Below are 12,015 nucleotides of genomic sequence, written 5' to 3'. Positions count from 1 at the left end.
TAGCCATTCCCTGGTTGAAGGAATGGGCTACTTTGTTTCCAGTTCTTTCTTATCACAAAAAGTTTTTCTATAAATATTCTGATGTAGTGTTGAATTGTTTTTCAGTCATGACTGATTCTTTGTGACCACGTTTGGTGTTTTCTTGGCAAAGATACTGGAGTAGTTTGCCATTTCCATCTCCAGTTCATTTTGCAAATGAGGAAACTGAGGAAAACAGAGTTAAGTGACTTGCCCAGGGTCACGCAACTAATAGGTGTCTGGGGCTAGATTTGAACTCAGGAAGACAAGTCTTCCTGATTCCAGGCCTGGTCCTCTACCCACTGTATTACCTAACAATAACTCAGGGGTGGGAACCCTGTGGCCTCGAGGCCAGATATGGCCCTCTAGGTCCTCAAGAGTGGCCTGAACTTGAGGATCTAGAGGGCCATATTTAACCTTGAGGCCGACCTTCCCTACCCCTGAGTCCTAGCTGTCCATTTTGATGTATATGGAGCCTCATTTCATTCTTCTTAATGTTTTTAAATCAATTAATACATTTTAAGGTGTTTTTTTTTGACTACAAATTCCCACTTAGGGTGTTGATTTACCTCCACAACATTTCTCACAGCTGTCCCTTTTTCTCAAGTCACATGGCTATCACCTTAGTCCAGGCCCTCAGCATCTATTGCCTGAACTACGGCAGGAGCTTCCTAATTGTTCTTACATCAAGCCTCTCTCCTCTCTAATCCAGTCTCCATATTTCTGCCAAAAGGATTTCATTTAAACACAGGTCTGACTATTTAACTCCTCTACTCAGTTGTGTTTGTCCTTCATTTTCAAAGAGGACCATGACATCAGGGAAATGATGACATGACTTGCAGTTGACTTGGATTTGACTGAGAGAGGGCTGTGCAAGGTCACCAGCCTCACTTTCTCCTCCAGAGCCGTCTGGGTCCAGTGACCTGATATTCACCAGGATGACTGGAGGTGACCCAGGATGCAATGGGAGACCCTAGACCTTTTAGGCTAAGGCCTTTTCATGTACTCACTTTGAGTGAGATTAAATGCCCATTCAGTGAATAGGCTTTTTTAAGAAGTGAGTCAAGGGATGGCTCTTTTAATTAGAAAAAAAGAAAAAAAAATCAAGCTGGGAGGGGAAGACCCTCAGGGTTGCTGTTCCAAAGGAAAATAGTTACCATAGACATTCACTTTAAGCCAGGAGGGCCCAAAATACAACCATTAAGTGGAGCTTGAGCAGAGACCTATTTGAACCTATTTGAGGAAGGAAGGAAGGAAGGAAGGAAGGAAGGAAGGAAGGAAGGAAGGAAGGAAGCTAGCTAGCCAGTAAACCCCAAGTTAAGTGGGCAGCTTCTGGCCATCAAAATTTACCTTCCTTTGGTGAGGGAAAAGGAGAGGGAGAGGGAGAGGGAAAGGGAGAGGGAGAGGGCAAGTTGAGTTACCCAACTAGCTGGGTCCTCTTTCAGGCAGCTCCATCTACTCACAGTAAACTGGGAAATGCCACTCCTTATTGCCTCTGGGATCAGGTATAAACTCCTCAGCTTGGTTTTTAAAGTTCTTCACATCCAGGCTCCAAGCTAGCCTTTCAGGCTTATTATATATTACTCCCCTTCTCACACGCTGTGGTCTAGCTAAACTGGCCTTCTTTCTATTCCTTACATACCTGGAAAAGAAACCATCCTGCTTCTTTCTCCCCACAGTCACTTCCAGACCATCCCTCTGCTGTCATGACTGCGCAAGCTGTCTTCCTTTTTGAGGTTCATTCTATCCATCTGTATCACCCTATCCAGATCCTTATTATAATCATCTGTGAGTTTTTAGGGTACCACTCCTTTCTCAAAAAGTTCAGCACCTGCTTATAGGCTTTCCTGTCCTCCTCATCCTTTGACTTTATTTTTGGAGTCTTTAACATTCACATTAACATCCCTGGCCTCCCAGGTAATCAACCTCCTCAGTTCCCAGGACCTCCTCCTTGACTATTTCATCTGACCACTGTGATGTTTAAAAAGTTTGAGAGACATAGTTTCTGGGTAATTAATCATTTTATTAATAATGTTAACATTTTATTAATAAAAGAGGTTAGTGGCACTCAAAGGCCCCTCATGGCAGCGGGCTTACAGTTTATATGCCTTTGGAAGAGTGGGTGTTCCTGAAGGTGGCAATCAACATTGATTGGTTAACAATGAGAGAATAAATATTATAATGAGATGTAGACTCATTCTAATGAGGGTCTTGGGGGTATATGACTTGGATCACACAAGTCTTGGTCAAAGAGACTTATCATTTTCCATAATACCCATCTGACAAAAGGGAGAATTCACATTTCCCCAGACCTGTCTGGGTAAACACAACGAACTGGAATCCATCCATTCACCTAAACTTAAGAATTTCTTTTACTATCTTTGATTAGATCTTAGCCTAGGTAAGTCTTTGCCCAAGATTTCCCACACAGGTTGGCTTCTGGGTGAGGAAGTAGAAAAGGGGAAAAACCTTGGTCCTAACTCACTAATTAGTTATTAATATATGAAAGAAATAATAATTTCTCTCACTGCCCACTAGAGTGGTTGGACCTTGACCTCATCATCATCTAAAACTATTCTGACTCCTTTTCTAAAGCTAATTTTTACCCTCATTACCTCTTCCAGATCCTCTTCCTCTCCTCATTCTTCCAGTCCATTGCTCCTGTTGTGGCCTCACCTTCCTTCATTAGGTCTTGTGTGAGGTAAATAAAATGTGAAGACTTCATAGGGAAGATATGTGTGTGTATATATATATATATATATATATATATATATATATATATATATATATATATACCAAGAAAATGTCTAAAAATCAATAAATAGGAAAAATAGGGAAGTGGAAAAATTCTAAGGCCGTGAGAATCTGATGGCTCAGCCTCTGGGAAAGTTTACCCTGAAACTTTTTGTTCTTTCTTCTGGTTCTGGTTTAAAGATTTGCTCAGTAAGAATAGGGTCGCTGTGACCTGCTTTCCTTTACTGTAAAAGTACTATAGAAGAATGGAGAGGGTCTTCCCCTCCCCTTATCCTATTCTCCTTCTTCAGATTTATAGATGTCACCTCAGTTGTAATCATTAACTAAGGGAAAGGGAATTGGAGTTTCTGTGCCTTGATTTCCCAGCGCTTAGATTGTAAGCCCACCTCCCAGCCAGTGGTGAGAAGGGTCAGAGATGGGTGGGAATTCTCTTGTGTTAGGTATAATTATTGGTGCTTCGCCTCTTGTACTTTGCCTCCTTTGCTGGTTCTGTTCTGTGCTGGCAGAGGACGCTTTATTCTCGAGAATCGAATAAAATTTATTTCTGTTCCTACCCTGAGATGGCTCCTTATTATAAATTAACTTTTTAATTGGTGAGGGTCTTTCATCCCACACAGTCTCAATCCTATAGTTCAACAACGCATTGAATCCTTTGCCTCCTTGTCCTGCCAATATTCATGCCCTGCCAATTCTCAGTTTGGGGTTACTTTGACCATCTGCTTCTGCCTCTCCTACTTCTGATGGAGGAAGTCATGCAACTGTGCTGATTGGGTTCAGTACCATTTCTCGTTATCTAATCTTACTTGGATTCTGCTTCTCACTGGGGAACAATAATCCATCAGTATTACCTCGGCTATTAGAATGGGCATAATGATGGCTTTGTCACAATCCCTGGGACCACCTACCAGGGGTTATTCCTTTGGGGTCCATAAACTTGTTTAAAAAAGTATTTTGATACCTGTATTTCAACATAATTTGTAATTCTATATATTTAAAAACATTCTGAGAAAGGGTCCGTGTTGCTGTTATTGCTTAGTCAATTAGTCATGTCCAACTCTTTGTGACCCAATTTGGGATTTTCTTGGCAAAGATACTGGAGTGGTTTGCCATTTTCTTTTCCACCTCCTTTTACAGATGAGGAAACTGAGGCAAACAGGTTAAGTGACTTGCCCAAGGATATACGGCTAGTAAGCGTCGGAGGTCAGATATGAATTCAGGTCCCCCTGACTTCGGCCAGCACTCTGTCCACTGCACTCTTCGTGACCCCATTTAGGGTTTTCTTGGCAAACATAGGAGTGGGTAGCCATTTCCTTCTCCAGCTCATTTTATAGGTGAGGAAACCGCCAAAGAGGCCCCTGGTGCAAAAGGAAGGAAACAAGTCATTAAGTGCCTATTACGCACCAGAAACTTTACAAACCCTATTTCATTTGATTCTCATCGCAACCTTGGGAGATTGGTGCTGTTATTAGCTCTACTGTTTTAACTGGGGAGGAAGGGAGAATGGCACCATGCCAGGCACTATGCTGAGTGTTTTACAAATGTCCTCTCATTTCATCTGAATGATCAATCACCTTTCAAGGTGGGTGCTATTATTATCCCCATTTTTTTTAAAACACTAGCAATAAAAAGTTTATTTCATCCCTGTCAAATAACAGAATGATATCAATTACCTAGTTACAAACAAATGATGACACACTGTGCTGGCTAAAGATTCCCACAAATCTTTTTACTATTTTCATAGGCAAATTCTTCAGTATGAGTTGGGTCATGAAATACTCTAATAAAATCTAATTCCAGGTAGAATGGACCATTAACTTTATCAGCCAAGGTGAATCCAATACTACCGATCTGGTCTGTCAGAAGCTGATGCTGGCTATCCTGGATCCTCCCCTTACTGGAGAAAAAAAAAACTTGGAGAATGGAATCTTGACCTCCTGCCAATATGGCCCTCCACTCGTGAACATGAAGCAACTATACAAATGCTGACTTTTATGGATCAGGGCAGTGTCTGTTTTGATATTCACCATCCAGGGCCGACCATCCCCATGCACATGGAGATAGAGAGTATTAAAATTGGACTAATCATAATACATCTTCCTCTCAAAAGCACCCCTTGGAATTCTGGATGTCATTGCACAGTATCCACTCTGTTGGGTCTCCCCATCATGAGGAAGTTCAGTATTGAGAATCCCATAGAAGAGTGTGCTTTGGTTAGTGCTGGCCATTTTCAGGAAGGCTTTGCTTCTACCTCCTATTGTCTTGTTCGACCTCACTAGCCGCGTATCCAAATCTTCATCACTGAGAAACTGCCACATTACCCTAGTATTTTCCAGTAAACAGCAACCTTTGGGTCCTATCCAACGTTCTACAACCTCCTTTGTTAAAAGTTTAAAATGTTCTTTTATTTCAGCCCTAATGGCTTTGTCAAAAATAATTTCCATCTTTTCCTTAGGTGAAATTAGACCCAAGTCAACCTCACCCTTAGTTCGTTTTTCCTATACGCCATGAGTCTTTCCCTCAGGGGAAGATCTTCCTGAAGTAGCCTCGGTTTTTTTAATACTACTGTACAGTCTGGAGGGATAGCCAGCAAATATAGGCCCCAACAAAAAGCATCGTGCAGCATCTTGCATTCCGCATAATTTAGTAAAGTGAATGCCATTTAGTAGCTTGTGAAGTAAAGCCATGGTAGGACCAATTCAAATAATAAAATTCTCCAGAATTCTTTAGGGAAAAGAAATTTCAGCTACAGTTCCAGCTCTACCACAAATCTGGGATTCTCCAAAAAATTAAAGCCACTTCTGGGAGGTGGAGAGCGGCAGGCCACAGCCTGGAGACTCAGCGGGGACCAGGAGCCTGACACCCCCTCCCCCCCACCCAGTCCGGGATGCGGTACTGACCCCCAATTGTCCCTATTATCCCCATTTTACAATAGAGGTAGAGGTTAAATGACTCACCCAGGGTCACACAGCTAGGAAGTATCTGAGGCCAGATTTGAACTCAGGTCTTCCTGACTCCAGGACCGTTGAGTCACTCACTGTTCAGAAACAGTTAAGAAGCCCTGGCTAAACCAAAGATCCCTTTCCTGGGCACCTCTTCCAGATAGCCAAATATATTTGATGGCTGTTACATTCTTGTTCCTGTTTTTGTATCCCCAGTACCTAGAACATAATATTCATACATGTAAATGGATCTATTTGGAAATTCCCTCCCATCATGCAGAACACAGCCTATCTACGTCTGCTCTAATAAACATCTATAGATTGAAGGTGTTTAGGAGGGCTTTTCTTTTCCCTTACCTCTGGTGGCTGACCAGAAGAGAACCTGGGTGACTTTCTGCCTTAGTGGAACTCTAAGATCAGATGGAAAGGATCAGATCAGAAACCTCTAAGATCAGGTGGACTAGACAAAGTAACCTGCCAAAGTATCATTATCTCATGGCCCCAGAGGATTGAATGGTGGGAGGCTTGGAGGGTGTGTCACAGCACTGGCCTTGATCAGAAGTGGAACTCAATTAGCATGCATTGCCAGATAAGCAGGTCTGTAGTTAGATACATATAGAATAATTCCAAATAATTCCAAAGGGCACACCCCAAAGTTCCCCAAACTGACACACTGGAGCAGAATTATTCCATGAGAAATCCTGACTTAGGATCTAGAGAAGGTTGGGGGTACCCTATTCCTTTCCCCTGATAAATCCAGTAGCTCAGTTGATTAGCAATCTTTCCTTTAAGAAAGACCAAATGGGGTGTGAGAAGTCCCACAGAACTCTGTCTACATTATCTATCAGTGATGCAGGGAGTGCGTGATTCAGTGGAAAGTTGTAATGGCAAGTAAAGTGGGACTTTTTGCTGTTTTTTTCTTTTGGAGTGCTTCTCAGCACTAAGGCAATCAGGTGCCTTTGATTGAGTCTTTCCTTTGAATCAAGAGTTTTTGATTGAATCAAAAATCTTTGATGACCTGCTTAAGTCACAAGAAAGCCTAAGTCACATGAGTTTGAGTCACATGGTTGTGACGCCCTCTGACCCTGAAGAAGTGTATATATACTCTGAGGTTAACATTTTGCTTTGGGGGCTCACTAATTGGAAGAGCCTTCCTGTGATTTTGCCAGATGAGACTCTAGGTAGTCACTAAGGAGCCCCCTGGCTTTGAAAACCCAGATGTTGGTGCTTTTCTCTCTGGTAACTATGTATGTATTGCTATGGACAGACAGAAGCCCTGTCTGCTGATTTGTGTTATTTTGCTCTGTTTATATAATTTCTGCTTGTAATTTCTGTTTGTGTTTTCTCTGAAGTTCAGGGTGCTGACTTTTCCCCCTGAACTAAGTGAATGATATATGTGTGTTTAATTAAAATGAGATTGTAAACCCCTTAAAGTTGCTTTCCTTAGAAAAGCAGATTAAAGAAGCTGTGCTAGCAGCCCCCCTGTGTGCTGGTGTTGTTGGTCTTACACCTCCACAGCAGCTGCTAGTAGCATTGTTGGTACAGAAGCTTGGCCTTTCTAGGGAGCTAGATGGTGCGATGGATAATTTAGAACTGGGTCTGGAATTAGGAAGATCTGAGTTCAAATTCCACCCAAGGTACTTACTAGCTGTGTTACTCTGAGTTAATCTCTGTTTCCCCCAGTTTCTTCATCTGTAAAGTAGGGATAATATAAGTACTTACCTTCCAGGTTGTTGTGAGGATAAAATAAAATATTTGTAAAGTTCCTTGCTAACCTATACAGATATTAACAATTATAGCTATATTATTAGGTTGCATCCCACCAAGGCCATCTGCTTGGCAGGGAATTATTGGAGGTGGAGCTTCTGAGTCAAGCATCTTGGGAAGTCCTTCACTCACTAAGCCAAAAAAAAAAAAAATCTGGGGAACCCAAGCAATGTGAGGCCATTGCTACTGCCTGGAAATGTTGCCTAAGCCAAGAGTTTGAGGCTTCTGAGATCCCATAGGTGCCTTATAGTGAGGTTTTTTGTTTTTTTTAGGTTTTATTGATCCCTCATTTCACACCCATGGTATCCCTTCTCCAAGAAAAGGAGGCAGACTGCTGATGAAGATGCTAGTCTTTGGAGCCCCCTGCTGGAAGGTTAGCAGCACAACAGGCAGACCTTTACCCATCCTTGGAGCCGCACAATAAAATCACACCCCACTCATGAGCAGGGTCAGTAATTATGGAAACTCCCAGCTAAGGGTAAGGGCAATCTGTGCCTTCACCATTTGCCCGGGTTGAGAGCACATGTGAAAACTAAAAAAAAAAAAACTTGGTCAGGTCAGTTAGGAGGCTGTATCTGAGAAGTCACAACAGAGGGCATCTTCCAGAGATCGGGAAGCTGAAATGAAGCTAGTGTCGAAGGGTGACAGAGAGTTGATGTTCAACGTCAGCCGCTTCCCTGAAGCGTAGGCCTCGGATGCTTTCTCGATCATTGCTGTGGCCTGTGTGCCCTGCCTCCAGTAAGGGCTGGTACCCTGGGATCCTGGGCAGTGTGTCTCCTTCAGACTCAGTCACTCCCTCTAGGGCTGGAGTCTGTACTGTGCCTTTCCTGGCCCCCAGAAGCTTACCTGGTCCTGACTCTCACTCTGCAAAGAACCCAAACAACTCAGTTTTGTTGCTGTTCTGTCGTTTTCAGTCATGAAAATCTATCACTTTAAAAACAGAAGAAGATCTGTTCCGTTTCGTGACTGTTGTCCTTTTGGTTTAATCTAAAAAAATACTCCAGGCTCTGGATACTCTAGGCTTTTTTTGTTTTTATTGTTGTTGTTGTACAGACAGGTCCAACTCTTCCTGACCCTGTTTGGGGTTTTCTTGGCAAAGATACCGGAGTGGTTTGCCATATCCTTCTCCAGCTCATTTTACAGATGAGGAAACTGAGGCAAACAGAAGTTAAGTGACTTGCCCAGGGTCACACAGCTAATAAGTGTCTGAGGCTAGATTTGAATTCAGGAAGACGTCTTCCTTGATGAGGGCACAGTCTCTGGGAACGCCCTTGAACTCTCCTTGAATCTTCCCACTTGATCTGGCCTTGGCCTGAGGCTATAACCTTACATTATCATTAGGCCCAAATCTCTACCTAACCTTGCCCTTTATTGTCCAGCTACTTCCCACCCTTAATCCCATTCTCTTGGTTCCTGGAGTCTGAACTCCTGGAGTCTGACCTCATCCAGGTCCCATCAAGCTCCTCCTTAGACTCCTCTTCAAGACCCTCTCTAAACCCCTCCTCTAGTCACCCCAGACCACCCCTCCATCCCTCCCACAATCTTTGTGTATATAATCTCCATCTTGCCTCCATGAAGGTGCTCAGATTCATTCTAGCTCAGTAGCTTGAATCTGGCCCACTTGTGAAAACAGGAGTCACAAAGAGTGGGATTTCTTAGGACAACACATTATGGTGAATCCCTAATAAACTTTGTCTTTTCCCTTAGCTGAGAAGGCTTGAGTCGAATTCTTTCAGCAGGACCCGGCATGTAGGTATTTTGGGATGTCCAGCACCCCTAGAAATATATGATTCCCTACCATCTTCATTTTTCTTTAACCTCTTCATTCCTGACTGCAGTCCTGGTGCTCTGTCCACTGTACCACCTAACTGCCCCCCAAAGACATCCATCAAAGTCAGCTAGCTTAACCACCCACCACTAACTAGAAACATCCCTTCTGTTCCTTAAATTTCCCTGCTACAGGTTGCTCCCATTGGTCAATAATGGAGACAAGGCAGTTCAGCTAAAGCCAGATGAGGAAACCCAGGGCTGGGGAGGTCAGGCACCTGGTGCAACATCACATAGGAATTAATAGATAGGAACAAGATTTGAACCACAAGAGCATATTTGATGATTGAAGTCTCCAAAATTGTAAATGGCAAGGCTAGGACACGGATTTGTTCACCTGACCATAAGATATTAAAATGAGGATACTCCATGAAACAGAAGATAGGTGGATTTAGGACAAATTAAAGTATAACAGAGTGTGGAGATGGGGGCAAAAGTCCTCAGTGTTTGTGGAAAGACAGGAGGGAGGAGGGCCAATATAGAATCTATTGAACTAGTCCATATGAGATGTAAGAGGAAGCCGAATTAGAATGGTGGTAGTTAGGGGCAGCTAGATGGCTCAGAGGATAGAGCGCTGGGCCTAGAGTAAAAAAGATCTGCATTCAAATCCGGCCTTAAATGCTTACTAGTTGTGTGACCTTGGGATAGTCTTTTTAACCTTTGTTTGCCTTAATTTACTGGAGAAGGAAATAGCAAAGCACTCCAGTATCTTTGCCGAGAAAATCCCATATGGGGTTCCAACTGAGCAACAACAATCAGAACAGAAGAGAGTCATGTGCTGACACCCCGACCCTGCTGCTGCCTCTCTAGATGGTAGCCATGGAAGGAGCTGCAGGAGGATCCCGGATGAGTACCACAGCCCTGCTGACCCTAAATCTCATCATACATCTGAGTTTCTACAAACTAAAACCTGCCATGGATAAAGACTCAAGCTTGTGTGATTCCAAGTTCTTGACCTTGGATCAGCAGCTTTGCCGTTACCCCTCCCACCCCTAGAGTAGGCACAGAGTGCCTCAGGCTCCAGAAGGAAGGACATGGCTGTCTGTAAGGTGCTGCTTGGTCTCTGAATGAAGAGTGAAGTCTTCTCTCTGTTTACAGGATCCTAACTTCTGGAGCAGCCTGTTTCTGGAGAGTATTCGAGGCAAATAGGCTAGCCCCCTGTACCGGGAATGTTCACTCATGAAAAACATTACCTCTCTCAATAACATTCAGCTACTTACCTAAGATCCCAACTAAGTCTTTCCAAATGACTAACCCATAAGAGCTTCATCTCTGCCACCATCCCATAAAGGGTGGTCATACTGCTTTTTGTTTTCCCCATGATAACCTGAAATACCTTTGTATAAAATTCACTGATGTCATCAAGAGCTCAGCTTGAGTACGAGCTTAAGAATCTTCAAAAGTGGTACCTGGTAGGAAGTTTGAACTCTCAGAGCAATAAGATGAGAATACTAGAGTCTTTGCCACATTTCACTAAGTTAGTTCTTCACAATGATGGCACTAAACTGGTACTACTCAATAACTTTAAAGGAATGATGAATTTAGCCCAGTTAGAACTCCAAAACTGTGGATTGGAGAGGAATCCCTCATGCCATTTACAGCCTCTCTAACGTGCAGGAACTGGATCTGAAATACAAAAACACATGCACCATTGAGGAAATAATCAATTCCAGTATTTGAAAGGACTAACTTGCTTGAAATTGTGGAGTAACTAAGTGGTAAACATTCCTCCTCTTCCCCCCACCCCCATTACCAAGGTCAAGAACTTGGAATCACACAAGCTTGAGTCTTTATCCATGGCAGTATTTAGTTTGTAGAAATTCAGAAGTATGATGAGATTTAGGTGATCTCCACTAATCTGCAGCATTTGCATCTCATCAGAAACCAAATGGACACTTCGACCAAACAATTATTTAACTGACTGAAAACTGAGGACTTTCTATGGCAAAACTACATCATCTCAATTTCAGGGAAAAAAAATCAGTCAGTTATCACAGCTTATGCAGAACAGAATGAAAATTGTTCAGACCACCTGTCAGTCCAGGTAGGCAGTGTCAGCTCCTCAAGAAGAGCAGGCTGGTTGTGGAAGATCATCTCTTTGAAACTTTGCCAATGGAAGTCAAAGAAGCATTGAGCCAGGGCACAGATGCTCCCTTTGTAGATGGGATCTAAGCAGAGATGACCCATGGGTGGAAAAGACTTCTTAGACTGCAAATGCTCATGTAAAAGTTATTGAAAGACGATGCAGTAGGAGTTGAGACTCCTTTGGGGGAGGGAAGGAGGGAGGAAAAGGGAAGGGCGGGGAGAGAGAGAGAAAATAAGAGAGAGAGGAAGGGAGAGAAGGGGAAGGACAGAGAGAAAAGGAAAGACAAGGGGAAGAGAGAGAGAGAAAAAGGGAGAGAGAGAAGGGAAGGGAGAGAGAGGGAAAGAGGGGGGATAGAGAAGGAGAGAGACAGAAACAGAGAGAGAGAGACACACACACATAGAGAAAGAGAGAGAGAGATAGAGAGAGAGAGAAACAGACACAGAGTAGAAGTCTGATATAACTGAGGATTCAGTCCTCATCATGTTTTAAGACATTTTCGAATTTTTCCAATTTCTTTTTATATTAGTGGGAAGGGAAAGACAAATTATAATCATTATTCTCAATTTCTTTTTAAATTGTGATTTGGATGCTGCTGTTAGTGAATATTTACAAATTGCTTACTTG

The 12,015-nt window shown here is 42.9% G+C and overlaps 2 pseudogenes; one reads left to right on the top strand and one right to left on the bottom strand.

Moving 5' to 3' along the window:
• Positions 1–4,476: 4,476 nt before the first annotated feature.
• On the bottom strand, positions 4,477–5,485 carry LOC118840350 (annotated as a pseudogene).
• Positions 5,486–5,656: 171 nt separating this feature from the next.
• LOC118837106 lies at positions 5,657–11,477 on the top strand (annotated as a pseudogene).
• The last annotated feature ends 538 nt before the right edge of the window (positions 11,478–12,015 follow it).

Source organism: Trichosurus vulpecula, chromosome 2, assembly GCF_011100635.1.
Source record: "Trichosurus vulpecula isolate mTriVul1 chromosome 2, mTriVul1.pri, whole genome shotgun sequence".
In the NCBI taxonomy this organism is placed as follows: Eukaryota; Metazoa; Chordata; class Mammalia; order Diprotodontia; family Phalangeridae; genus Trichosurus; species Trichosurus vulpecula.
This window is presented reverse-complemented; position numbering and strand designations above follow the sequence as displayed.